Source organism: Anser cygnoides, chromosome 4 (assembly GCF_040182565.1).
Source record: "Anser cygnoides isolate HZ-2024a breed goose chromosome 4, Taihu_goose_T2T_genome, whole genome shotgun sequence".
Classification (NCBI taxonomy): Eukaryota; Metazoa; Chordata; class Aves; order Anseriformes; family Anatidae; genus Anser; species Anser cygnoides.
In genome coordinates, this window is record NC_089876.1 from 46,875,123 (window position 1) to 46,888,143 (window position 13,021).

The 13,021-nt window shown below is 39.5% G+C and overlaps 1 protein-coding gene across 13 annotated transcripts in view; it reads left to right on the forward strand.

Moving 5' to 3' along the window:
• Positions 1–13,021, forward strand: part of FHIP1A (FHF complex subunit HOOK interacting protein 1A) — a 95,845-nt gene that overhangs the window by 15,944 nt on the left and 66,880 nt on the right. For 2 of the 13 annotated variants that reach the window (XM_066996732.1, XM_066996734.1), the window contains one exon: positions 2,211–2,306. The exons of 9 other annotated variants lie outside the window; for them this stretch is intronic. The gene's annotated coding sequence lies outside the window, so the exon portion shown is untranslated. 2 more of the 13 variants (XM_048071737.2, XM_048071732.2) reach the window with 2 other exon arrangements.

A 13,021-nucleotide genomic window follows, 5' to 3' on the forward strand; every position in this document is an offset into this window, starting at 1 on the left:
AATTATAAAAATGTATCTGAATGTCAAGCCTTTTCCAGAGGCTCAGCCACAGCAGGGTGTTTGTCTAGAAGAACTACGTGTTCCCAGCACAGATGGCACTACCTCCAAAATGGAAGGAGTGTCAACTTTTACATGGACTGAGCTGCAGCTAATCTATGTCTTTGTGGCTGTATGGAAGCTCTTGATTTCCGAAGTGACTGTTTCTCAATCAGTTGCTGTAGGTAAGAGTTGTTCTCCGAGTGGGCTGTCATTGTTAGAATTGAGGCCAGTCGGTTTTCCTGATAGAAAACAAAGGACCAAAACCTGTTTAGAGTGTATTCCAGTCTCATTCTGTAAATTCATTTATAGCAGGCATAGAGCTTTCAGTGACTTGTTTCTTCCTTACCTGACTTAAAATCTAGTTAGGTTTATGAGCAGGCAACACAGTCACTGATGGTAGAGAGTGACTAGAACTAATATGAACTTGCTGTAGTTCCTACTGTGTTGGCTCAAGTCATCAGTTATACTAATATGTTTGAGTTCTTCCTGGTTTAGCTAACGATAGCAAGAAATTGGAATCTTTTTTTCATTAACTTAAGAGCTTGAGTGTCTAGTTTAAGTGTATCCATGATAAAGGTTTCAGTACCAGTTGATAATCAGAAAATATTAATGCATTTGAAATGAGTGTTTCCATGTATTTTTGTTTTCAAGTAAACTTCTTTAAGGAAATCTTTCCTAAGTCCAGGTTGGAATTTCAGAATGGAAAAGACACAAAACACTTAAAACACCTTTAAAGTTACTTAGTTTGTATGCAGGATATTAGGATAAAGCTTCCTTTCAGCTAAATTCTTCCAGTTTGTTTTTTCCTTTTTTTCCTGGTGAAAGATTTGTAAGGCTTTGAGTTCTGATTTAAAAAAAAAAAAAAAAAAAAGGTAGAAAATTTATGAAGATTTAGCCTTGTGGGGAGGGAGTATTTTCTTCCAGCAGTGAATTGGATCATTGCAGCAATCCAGTGAAAAATTTGTTTTTTAACAGTTATGTGAAATGAGTGTTACAGGTGAAGATTCTGTTTTACTGATGTAGGTAATTTTTAAACTGCCTTGAGCTTCACAAAATGTTAATAGAAAAGAGCTAATACATAACTTAGATTTTACACTTTCATAGGATTCCTATTTGCAGGCTACTTGGTATGGCCTTTTTTAGGAGCCAACGATGTGCTATAAATGATTTAAATAGTTCTTATTTTTTATCTTCCATCACTATAACCCAGTGTATGAATTTGCTCTTACTGTGGTGCTGAGGGATAGGTCCATGAAGGATGCGTTTATCTGGAAGCTGGGAGAAGCATAAAGGCGTGTGCATTACTTTAGTAATGTGTAAGGCACACACTCTTTCTCAGTTCAAGACAAACAAGGAAAAAAAACTTGTGTGTGTATCACGTAATCAGGGCTATTCATTCCGGAGTTTCAGGGTGTGTCAAAAAGAATGTTTTGTCCAACCATCTTGACTTATTTGACATTACTCGTGTCTCAAGTCTAATTAGGTAAGTCCATTATTTTGTCCTGAAGAGTTTATGCACAGTACAGTGAAGGTAGCGGTGTGTAATGATAGGCGGGACAGGACACTGGCAAGATGAAATGGAAAAGTAAGACTAGGTTTCTGGTAGTAGCAACAGCTATTTTTCTCAACTTCGGTCATATTGAAATAGAAGTAATAAGTAGTTATCTTTCCAGGATTGGCTTTATTTTGGTACTAACTTAGTGGAAATTGTGCTTGGGACTAAACCAAAGGAAATTGGTGACCACTTTGAATTAAGGAGTTTTTGTAAGTTCGAAGCAGCACTAAGGGAATTTGTGGTCATTTTGAGCAGTTGAGATCTGCGAAGTTCAGACCTAGAAATGAAGAGCTTTTAATGATATTCCAAAAAAAAAAAAGTGTGTGTCTGATTTTCATAATGCAAGTGAGAATTGTAAACATAGTGATTTAGTAATTTTATGTTTATTTTGGAAGAAGAACAACCATTGCGATGACAGCTTTGGAAAACTACGTGGAGAAGTCATGCTATAACAAAAATGAAAAAAATCTTTAAAGATCAGATGCTCAGTTAACATGATGTTTTCCCATTCATCATTGTTCTTGCTTATCCATATTTTTTTAAATAAAGAGAATTTTCAGGTAGAGCTGACTTCATTTTTCCAAACGTGGATTTGATTTTGATTTTCTTTCTGCAGTCTGAGAATCTGAACAGGCTGAACAGAAAAACACCAGAGAAGCCTTTCTGGAGCTGTTGTCAGACAAACTTCTTGTTTATCAGGCAAGCAGTGGAGGTAATGCTGTTCAATGCATTCGTTCTGTACACACCAGTGCAGGACCAGGGTGGCTTTTTAGGTTGAACTGTCCTTAAGCAGGAGGTGACGGGTTTATGGCACTGGAAAGAAGGGGCAGAGGTCTGGTGGAAGGTTTGCTGCACAAGCACAGAGCTGGGTCTCCCAGGGCAGTGTCTCAGGAGTGGTGTTCTGAGGTGAAACCAGAGAGGGCATAGCGTTCGTGCAATTCAGCACATTTTCCTGTTGATCAGGTTTGGGTTCCACCTGCGTGTACTCATACCTGCAACTGAGCAGAGAGCTCAGCAGCATCTGTACTGGCGGGGGTCACAGATCAGTTCAGCACAGTGGTATTTTCGGGTCACAGGTGCGTGGGGGCAATAGTGAATAGTGCAAGCATGTAGAAGTATCTCTAGCCATGTGCTTATTTAATCAAAAGCAATAGTTCTTCTGTTCTTTAAGTTCTCTTCTTCTCTCTCTTTTTTTTTTTTTTAATGAATTTGACTAATTACTTTTAGAAATCATGTATGCTTTTGGTACCTTCTGTGGCCTGTAACAATGAGTTCTATTGTTTGAGTCACAAATTAACACTGGTGCTGGAACAGAGGCAGCAAATGGAGATATCCAGAGAGGGGAGAATGCAGGATCAAAGCTGTAGACATTTGAATCACGTTTAATATGTTCTGTTTATTTTTTTTTTAAGGACTTTTCACCTCTGCTTTAGTGTATGCTTCAGGGCTGTGGGTATACATTGTCATTTATGGCACTGGATTCTGGAATAAGTTTTTAAACTCTGCTTTGCTAGAAATAGAATTGTCTAAATGAAAATTTAATGTCACCTGCTTAAAACATACTGTTGGGCTTTTGAAAGCAGTATTTGGTGTCTTAATTTCATATTAAGTTGAAATGTAAAATTTACATCAAGTATTGTTTTTATTGTAAGCCCCTTAGAACAAAGATTTGGACATTGTAAGTATAACATTACTGAGAGGGAATTTTGGAGAAAGACTTTTTTTTCTACCACCCAGATTAGATTAGCATGGTTTGCTGGCAGTGCATGAGGTTCAAAGCCGAAAAAATATCAAATTAATTTGATTTCATTGGCACATGCGTGCGCAAGTTTACAAAATGCAGGCTAAGCAGAATACTTGTTTCATCCTACTTCTGTGGCTCTATTAACTAAAATGAACTGTGGCTTATCTTAACCAAGAGAAGATGGAAGTGATTAGATAAACATGATATATTCCTGTGGGGCGCCAGTTGCTAGAAGCAGCATGCAGTTTGCAAAATGATTTCTTGTAATATCCTTTTTATGTCCATTCAATCTGAAAGCTTGGTCTTCATTACCAGTGAAGTGCAGCAGTGTGTCTGACACAGAGGCTGCTTTGTTGTAGGCCATTTCCATATATTATGAAGGTGTGCAGCTGACTGCTTCAGCCTCAGGTTCTGAAACCTTTAAACTGGCTTGCATGGATGTTTTTTTTGTGAAACATATGGGGTTTTTGCCTCCCTTTGAACAGGAATGTTATATTGAAGAGGCAGGAAATCTTTTTGCTAATGGGGGAATAGTTGATGAATACCATACTGCTGAATGAGGCTAACTCAAAATGATTTTGTAATTTTGACCCAAATCTGTATTCTCACAGGTAAAATTAGTGTAACTCATTGACTCGAGTGGTACTGCTCTGGGATTTACTTTTCTGACATTTGAATTTACATTCCAAGGAATGTATAAATGTTTTGTTTCAGTGCAAGACAGTTGATGTTTGTCAGGTTTAATCACTGTATAATTAGAATTTGATTGCTTTCTGAAGTTCTTTGATCCTCCAGATATAAAAAGGGATACTGGAAAATAACTTGGTAATCACCAGTTAATAATGATTTTCTTCAGTAGTGTTTCTTTCACTTCATAGCTGTTCTTCACACCTACTGGCTACCCAGTTACGCTGAGAAGACAGGTAACAATTAAAAATAATTTTCAATCTCAAAACGTTGATATTTAGTAACTCCTAGTTTTGCTGGTTGTTTTCAAGTCCTTGTAACCTTTGTTTGAGTTGAGTTTGTTCCCCTCGTGTGTTGAAATTAGATTCCTAATTGGTAAAATGTTGTAAATGTTGTAAATTCTCAAGTGGCCTATGCAAGATAAACTTTTTGTACACAAGCAGTCTAGCAGCAGAGTACTGTTGTTGTAGGATGTGCTGGAGAGAAGCATTCATTTTAGCCTCATGAACCAATTGTTCAGGTGTACCCTTGAGCAACCAGCTGCAACTAAGAAAATTAATCTTTTGAAGAGGCTGTGGTAATGTAGCTTTTCCTTGTGAATTCAGTAACTTGAAAATTTGTCTTACTGTACGATTTTTAAAGATTACAATTACTTGTCTCCTCATTTAAGCAAAACTCATAAAACTCTCTGACAGTTCCCTGATTCTATGGGTGATACTAGTAAGTAGGCAACGGTATGATACTAGAAAATCTGTGCGGACTAATATTTCACTGCTTTGAAGATGCCATAGTATCTTCAGTGAAGGTAAGAGAATATTAAAAATCTAGAGCTTGATTAATTTATCAAGGGGATTATAAATTATAAATTGACTGGACTTGATGGCCAAGGCGATCTTTCAGTTCTAAGCGTTATGAAGGTCACGACATGGAAAAAAACTTTCAAAAGCCAAAATAATTGAAATATCTACTCCTGTTCTGGAAATGGCTTAGAAACTTCAGCATAACTTTCTGCTATTTGTGAATGGCAAGATTGAAACTTTATTTTGATGTGGTAGGTAGGTGGCACTGATAGCTGTCATCACAGAAGCAATTCAAAAACGCATTTGCCTGAAAGGAGCAACTTACTTTTCTGCTTCTCCCCTTGTGGGAAGGCTGTAACCTTATCAGTCTGTTCTCCCTTTCAAGGGTGTGTCAGCTGAACAGAAAATAGCATTTTAAGGTGGGTACTGGAGTCTTTCTACTGGAGTCACGGTAGGTGCTTTTGGAATCAGTTCCCTCCATACCAAGGATCTTTGAGGATGGAATAGAATAGATGAGGAAGTTTCTATATCCTCTCTTAGACTTCTTTGTGACTGTGTGGGGAGATATACAGACCTACCGTTAATTTCTGGGTGTTAATTTCCTGGGGCGTGTTAGAGGGTCTGCAGAAGAATCTGCTGGCCTCAAAGGGTGTTACTAGCTTGGAATTGTCCAAGAGCAGAGCTGAAGGTTACGGGGGAGTAATCTCGGGGAAATAAAACATGAAAGAGGTATTTGAAGAAAGAGACTTCTATCAGTGCCAGAAGAGTCAAGGATGTGAAAAGTTTATTTTAATAAAATAAGGAATTCTTACTATTTTATTAGATATACTGAACATGTTTGCTTCTCTGAACATTCCTAGGAATGTATCTCTTGGCCAGTAAGTTCTTTTTTTTTGTGTGTCTAATTCTGCTAGCATTTTATGTTACATTTCCATACATATCCTGTATCAGTTTGTGTCCCTTACCAGGGACACAGTGGGTATCAGGCCAGGGAATATTTCTTTTGCATTTGGTCAGTTCTGAATGAAGTGTGAACAGGGATCTAGTGTCTCCTGGCATTTTGAACATGTTGAAATGTTTACTGCTGAGAAATTTGAATTTTTGTAATGTTATTTCAGAAGAATTAACCTGTGTTTAATGACTGGCTCAGTGAGAAACGGAAGGGTGTGGAAGTGTAAATCCTCAGCATTCCACTCTGGAAGGGCTCTAAATATACAACTATGGTAATAAAAAATTAGGGAATAGTCCCAGGAGCAGCAGAGGTGCTCTAGCCTCTGTCAGAGGTGGGAGCTTCACAGCCCCACTGATCAGGAAACTGTCCATTTTTATTTTCTCCAGGGTTTTCTTCTGATAGTTTGGTAAACTGAATCAGCTCAGGATTGACCAAGTGCACTTCCATGCACAAAACAAATGTGCTACGGATGTGGCACAAGGGGAAGGACCTCGCTCTCTTGGGAACCATGAGTTGTTTTACTGGCTCATCTCATCCTTTGGAGATACATTTTAGTAAAAATTCCACCAGAAACTCTCTCTAAACTGTTTTGTCCTAGAAGGGTAGAACTGAGATTAAGACAAACTGTTAATATTTGAACATTAAAATTCATAGCCTAGAAAGCTGTGGTGTCTCTTACATCTTAAGGCTGTGGGGCTGGATTCTACTTTCATTGGTTAATGTCGCTGCAAGTCAACATGGCATACAGAGGGGAAAAATAATCAGACTTTAATGAGACACAGTTGAAGAAATCCAGTGAGACAAACCCAGCGGAATGAACATGTAGAAAGCAACTACAGTTGAAGATCTAATATGCTGTGTCTTGAGAAATATAAACAAGTAGGAGGGTAGTAATAAGTGCTTGTGCGGGGTAAGCCAATTGCCTAGAGCTGAGTGCCCCACAGTAGTTAATCGGGGAGATGAAGCTATTGTCCCACTGCGTTTGGAAAAGAAACAAGAAAAACTGGTCTGGTGCTTTTGAAAGGCAAGGCAGCAGCTGAAGCAGTATCATGAATGACCTTGTTCAGAATTTCTGACTTTTCCTGAAACTGGGGAGGAAAAAAAAAAAAAGGCAAACAAAAACCAACAGCAAGCCCTGAGCAGTTATTGATGCTCTTTTATGAATGTTTTGTTTTTCTTTTATAATGGAAATGTTTGGATTGTTTGCACGACTATCTTACAAGCAAGTATTCTGGAAAATCTCCTGAAGTGATGCATAGAAATTTATCTATTTCTGTCTTCTGAAATACGAACTGAGCAAGTCATGTAAATGCATGTTCTATATTTTCAAGCGTTGTTTTAGAATATATAGATTAGCATATTACTAATAAGAGAACTGAGTTTGTATGTTCCCTCGTAGCATGTTTAATTTACCATATTACCACTAGCTTCCCTAATAAGTTCCTCAGTGTTCTGAAACAATGTGAGCTTTGTGTCTGGCCAAGGCATGTCTTCATGTGACACCTCTCTAGAGGTGCAGTCCAGGGTCAAGAGTTTTAGAAGCAGTTTCCCTTTTTCTTTCTCTCCAGTGTAATACGCCCTCTTCAGACTGGTTGCAGATGAGAAGCGAAGGGGCCTGGTCTCAAGGTGTTTGGTATCATTCTGCTGCTTTTCTGACTGCTGAGAGGGTAGTCACAGTTGTACTGCCTTAGAGCACTGGAGGTGTGGTGTGTGGAGCAGTGCTCTGCTGTTCTAAATAAAATAAGCCAAACTGCTGTGCAAGCACTATTAGATAATTTTTTGTAGCTAGTAGTCTTATTAGCTTTTAATAAGAGCAACAGCAGTTTGCGTTTGCAACTGGTGTAGTCAGAGATGAGCAAAATGTCTGGTATGAGGAGAGTCTCTTGCTTTTGGATTGAAGCTGAGCCTCGATGGTGCTGGCCTTTCTTCTTCCTTCTCCTGTCTCTTCCCAGAACAGCAGCACAGCTGAGGCTGGCAAACGCCTCTGGAGGTCATCCTGTCCAGCTGCCCTGGATCTGCTGGCAATCCTACTCCTCCTGCTGCCGGTCAAGAGGGACGCAGCAATGGCTGTGTGTCAGCCTCGCAGCAAGAACACGTAGCTGGTTTATGGTCTGCCTGTTGTCTGCCAGGTCTCTGCGTCTTGTGCCAGGCTGCTTTCTAGCTGGTTAGTCCCCAGTGCGTGCTTGTGCCTGGAGCGATTCCTCCCCAGGTGCACGGCTTTGCATATTGAACTTTGTGAGTGTCCTCTCAGATCATTCCTTCTGCCTGCTGAGATCTGTGAACGGTATCACAGCTATCTAATCTATCAGCTACTCCTCCCATTTCTGTAATTTCCACAAACCAGCATGGGAGTGCACTCTGGTACTGCACTCATTAACGAGATGTTGAACAGTATTGGCCTCTAACTGGAATCTTGTTTTATCTCATTAGATTAAAATTCAGTTCTGTCAATGGCTAATTTCCTAGCACCTCTTGTGATTCCTCCACATCTTACCAGTAGCTGTTGTGTTAAAGAGATTATGAAACTGGGCAAGGCCAACTTCAGTGTGGGAAATGGCCAGAATATAGAGATGTCATCAGACCTTGTGTGGGGACTGCTGCTGAGTGCTGTGCAGCTTACCCCGAGGGTGCTTCATGAACAGTGGAAAGCAGATAGCAAACAACTCATTCCAGAATAGGGGAGGTCTTCTACTAAGCTGGAGTCAAACCAGCTGCAGGGCTGCTTCTAATTACTTAGCTCATGGTTACAGCTAATGGAGAAGCCTTCCTATTAAATTACAGAGTGTTTGTGTTGTGATTTTTTTTTTTCCTGTTTATCTCTTTTTTAAACTATAGTATGTCCTCTTTCTTGAACCTCGTAGAATGCTATAGTAGCATACAAAAGCAGTGTGCGTTTCATAATATGGAATAATTGTCTTAAAATTATCTGTGGGGGAGCAGCTGGAATGGCTGATCCCTATGAGCAGAATTCCCACTCACCTAAGTCAGGAATAAGCTGTTGCCATTGCCTGCCCTCTCCTCACATGCTCATAGCCTGAGTGGAGGCAGCAAAGAAAAAGAAGTCACCTGTGCAAGTGGCTAGGTGGTAACTTCAGTCCCTCCAAATTGCTACCCAGGAGGGTGTTTAGCATTTTATATAAAGAGTAGCCAAATTTCTCATCTTCCAGTCACCCCTTTTTTACAGGAGGTTAGCATGCACATTTCACATCTCCTAGACTCCGTAAGCAAGCGTCAGCTACAGACCTAGATGTTAAGAAATTTTGGAAGACCTCTTTTGTGGGAGCCAGGAGAACATGGTTAGGTAAATGCACATCTGTTGTGGTTGAATTTTTGATTTATCTCAAGTCTGACTTGGCATTCTTTCCCAACCCTGATTCTTGCACATTCAATAGTGGGAGGGTCCACAGAAAATCAATCTGTGCCTGGGGAAGTCTGTTGTCTTATGGGTAATTATTTTCTTGTTCCTACACTTATGTTTATATTTCAGGTACTCTTCAAAGCATCTCGTACTCCTGAATCTGTCATTATTTTTAATCTATCATCATTCTATTGCCATTCATCTATCACCATCTATCTCCATGATGCTTGTCATGGACACATGTGAAGAAGATTGAAAATGTTTCTTGACTTATAGAAAGCTGGGATTTTGTTTCTAGTGTGATTAAAAGTAACTTCTGAGATACTATGTTTATACTAACGTTTCTTTATATCTCAATTATGTATAGAAAGGGATTGCATGCTTCTTCTCTGAGCTTCCTGTGATGACTGGGGGGGGGGGCGAAATATTTATCTGTTGTAGTAAGACAAATTCAGAAGGGATGTTCTGAACCTCAGATGCTCACAGCACATTCCTTCTGTATCTGGGCTTCAAGGATTTGTGCACTTTACTTTTCATTAAACTGCATATAGAAGCCTGACTTGTAGGTGATAGAAGATGAAAGGTGAAATGAAATGGGTGGAGTTTTTAGAACATATTTTCTGCTGAATAATTTTCCAAACAAGTTATGCAGTTACTTCAAGTGAAAAATTAACAAGCTACTGTGCTTTGCATTTTAATAATGCATAGTAAAGTAAGCCCACGTCTGTTTTTTTTCTTCTGTTTTTTCATGTTTTTACTTTTAAAAATAAGGAAATAAATGGCATAAGATTTATTTAGTATGTATGTTGTTGTACAGTTTTTATTGCAGGTGCCTACATCTGAAACTGTCACTTTTATGTGCAAGTTTCACGTGCTTTATATATGGTGCAGGTAGGATTTGACCATGAATTTAGAAAGACCTGTACAGTAAATCTGCCTCCATATTAAGTCATTTGTGCAGCAACTTGACTCCTAACAGCAAAACATATTGGCTTGTACATGTACCGGTATGTATATGTGTGGTTGGTGGTGGAAGTAGGTTGTTTGTTTTTTTAAGCACTACTGTACAGTACAGAAGAGGTTGATTAGTGGTTTGTCAATACAAATGAGAGCAATCTATCTTCTCTTTTCCACCTGTAGTTTTTCTTTATTTTTCCCATCCTTTTTTTGTCTGAAAAAAAACCACCAACACCTTCATTTTGTTTAATTCAGTTCTGCTATTTCCATCTCCTTCCCATTTATGCTTTTCTGATAAATGAAATGCTGTTCTGCAGGAATGATGTTAAATGGAATTGGGTGGAAAAAATGAACTTATTTCTGCTTGGACTAGTCCTTTATGCACCTCTTTAATTTTACCCATCTCTATTTCCCTATTTTCTTTTATAATTCACATAGTACCTTCAGCGATATGGCAGGTTGTCTGCAGGAAGCGGGCTGACACCAAATGATTGAACAATTGAAAGCATTATTCTAGATATACAGGAATTATTGCAGGAAAATTGGCCTGATCATTGCTCTGGGAATTGTGGAAAGAGCATGCAGATACGCAGAAATCCTGACTTAGAAGAGAGGATCTGAGTTATGTGCAGAGTACGTCGGCGGCAGTGCTGTTCAGTGAGTCAGGACTGGAAGCTGCTGGCAGTCAGAGAACATATCACAGATGCCTTTCCACTGCGGAGGCAGGATGGGAGGGAAGGGGACATAGTTCATTGCCCTGGGGAGTTGTGGCGGTACGCACAGTGAGAAGATACTTGCTTCCTTTTAAAGACCTGGCCTTGAGCTGATACTGCTCAGCTTTGCTCTGCCTCTTCAGTCTCCCTGCTACGTATAAAAGCAGCTGCCAGTGTGAGAGAGGCTGTTGGCTAAATGTGTTTTCCCGTACAAAAGGTTCTGTTCCCATCCTGGCTGAGGAGGACAGCAGAAGGAGTTTTTCTTGGGTATTAAATATAAAACAGCCCCCACACCCCAGTATAACTGGAGATATTTGCACTGGTTGTTTCCTGTGGACTTTGATGATTGATCTGAACGCTTAGGATGTTCATGCAAGTAGCATTTAGTTAGGCACCACAACACCTCAGAAACAAACACAACCCTCTCTATCAGCTCTTACCTCTTTTGCCTGATGTGACATGGTTCTTTGGCAAAGTGATCTCCATAACTGCAGTTTTGGTGCTTTCATTAAAATCAAGCAGTTGGAGGACTCAGACACAGAGAAGAGGATGAAAAATACTTGGTTTTGGGGTTTGCTCTGCCTGTTGGCTCTGACTTCACCTTGTGGATTTGGAACCACTAAGCATAAAGTCTCTGCAGCTCCCCACGTCCAAGGACCTATCTGAGCCCAATTTGGCTTGCCGATACATGAGTGAATAAAACCAAACAAACTACACTGCAATCAAATATAGGCTAACCCTGCGTCAGTTCATGTTCTTTCATACTGCATAGAAGGCTTGGGTTTGATTCTTTCTTCCCAGCTTCTTGTTCTTTTGGGGCTCGGTCCTGCAAAGCGCTGAGTTGGCTTTGGTCTAGCATGGCATTTAAACATTTCACCTCTGCGAGCAGTGAGGCTCCACATTAGTTTGATGACAATGTTAAGCATGTGGTCTCTGTTTTTTTTGACTTTCCAGGTTGAAGGGCTTTGGAGCAGTTAATGTTTGAATGTGTTACTTTTTGTGCCTTGAAAAACTGGGTCTGGAGGGGAACCCAGGAAGGAAGGACAACAGTAATATAAGTATGAACCTTTTACAGTTTTTCTATTCGACTTTGAGAAAGGGGAATCAAGTTGGCATTGAAGTAAACAGGATGCATCACACTGGGTGAAACTAAGTCCCATATCAAAATAATGTATGAGATAATGACATATTGCGCCACAGGATTCTTGAATATGCTGAAAGTAAAAACACTGATGTAAGATATTCTATTTGTACAGTCAATGTTAACAAAGCACCCTTGAGATAATAACTGTAGCACTGGAAATTAGATGTGCTGCTGCTGCCTTTAATGCCAATTATATCCTTGTCAGCTAGCCTACTTGCTGCTTGTTAACCTTAATGTGGGAAACTGCTGTAGAGCTGCCATTCAGTTCCTATACGTGCTTTAGTCCAACTTTTAAATTTAACTGAGCCAGGGAAATACTCTGTTTTGACCTTTGTTCTTTTTCTCAGGATACTTTCTGAACTGTTCAGGTGTGTTGCACTTAGCATATATACACACACGCATGCATGTGTAACTGTAGGAGAGGAGTACTTGGTAATGCACTGCAGCCCTAAATTTGTCTTGCTGACACAGAACAGGTTTGGTCATCCAGAAATTAAAATTGGGTACCGTTATGAATTCTTAGCTGTCCAACTTAATTTACCCGGGGATGTGCATGATAGGTCTATTTGCAATCTGGATGCAAAAACCATTGTAGTGGGTCAAATTTTCTTGTGTACATACAGTCACCAAAAAATAAGTTATCTATTTTGAGCCATCTATTATACAACAAAAGCATTTTGTTCCAAGGTTGTCTTTTACAGATAAGCGATACTTCTAAGTGATACAAATTTTGCTGTTCTTCTGAACCTGGTACTCTTTGTACTGACTTAGTTGTTGTATCTGATCACTGGGAAAGCCAAAAGGATATGTTGCCTATTGTGCAGTAGGGTTTATGTTTGGTTATAGAATTTCATGATTTGTACTGTGCAAAATATTTGTAATTCATGTTGAACGTAAACATGTAAAGTCAACTCACAATTATATGTGGCTGGATTATCTGTATGGGGGGCTGTCTATGCTGCAGATCCAAAAATAGTTTAGGTACACTAGAGCTGGCATGGTGCGGCTCAGCGCTCCAGAAAATCCGTCTTGAATGTTTCCAACGTGAGTTTGTCCCTGGTAATGGTACAAG